This window comes from Arachis ipaensis, chromosome B2, assembly GCF_059453495.1.
Source record: "Arachis ipaensis isolate K30076 ecotype BB chromosome B2, ASM5945349v1, whole genome shotgun sequence".
Lineage (NCBI taxonomy): Eukaryota > Viridiplantae > Streptophyta > Magnoliopsida > Fabales > Fabaceae > Arachis > Arachis ipaensis.
Window position 1 is genome coordinate 101,761,056 of NC_142437.1, and position 740 is coordinate 101,761,795.

Below are 740 nucleotides of genomic sequence, written 5' to 3' on the forward strand. Positions count from 1 at the left end.
GAGACATGGCCGAACCCAATAACAATGGTGGAGATGCAAGGAAGATGCTTGGTGACTTTATTGCACCCTCTTCTAACTTCTATGGAAGAAGCATCTCAATTCCTGCCATTGGAGCAAACAACTTTGAGCTTAAGCCTCAATTAGTTTCTCTAATGCAACAGAATTGCAAGTTTCATGGAATTCCATTGGAGGATCCTCATCAGTTCTTAGCTGAATTCTTGTAAATCTATGACACTGTCAAGACCAATGGAGTTGATCCTGAGGTCTACAGGCTTATGCTTTTCCCTTTTGCTGTAAGAGACAGAGCTAGAACATGGTTGGATTCATAACCTAAGAAAAGCCTGAACTCTTGGGAAAAGCTGGTCAGTGCTTTTCTAGCCAAATTCTTTCCACCTCAAAAGATGAGCAAGCTTAGAGTGGAAATCCAAACCTTCAGACAGAAGGAAAGAGAGTCCCTCTATGAAGCTTGGGAAAGATATAAGCATTTGATCAAAAGGTGTCCTACTGACATGCTTCCAGAATGGAGCATCATATGTATATTCTATGATGGTCTGTCTGAGTTGTCAAAAATGTCATTGGATCATTCTGTAGGAGGATCTCTTCATCTAAAAACCCCTGCAGAAGCTCAGGAACTCATTGAAATGGTTGCAAATAACCAGTTCATGTACACCTCTGAGAGGAGCCCTGTGAACAATGGGACGCCTCAGAAGAAGGGAGTTCTTGAAATTGATACTTTGAAT

At 41.5% G+C, this 740-nt stretch overlaps 1 non-coding gene across 1 annotated transcript; it reads right to left on the reverse strand.

Moving 5' to 3' along the window:
* Nucleotides 1-407: 407 nt before the first annotated feature.
* On the reverse strand, nt 408-515 carry LOC148575036 (small nucleolar RNA R71). Its single transcript, XR_015906390.1, has one exon. It is a non-coding gene; the product is annotated as a small nucleolar RNA R71 (small nucleolar RNA).
* Nucleotides 516-740: the final 225 nt, after the last annotated feature.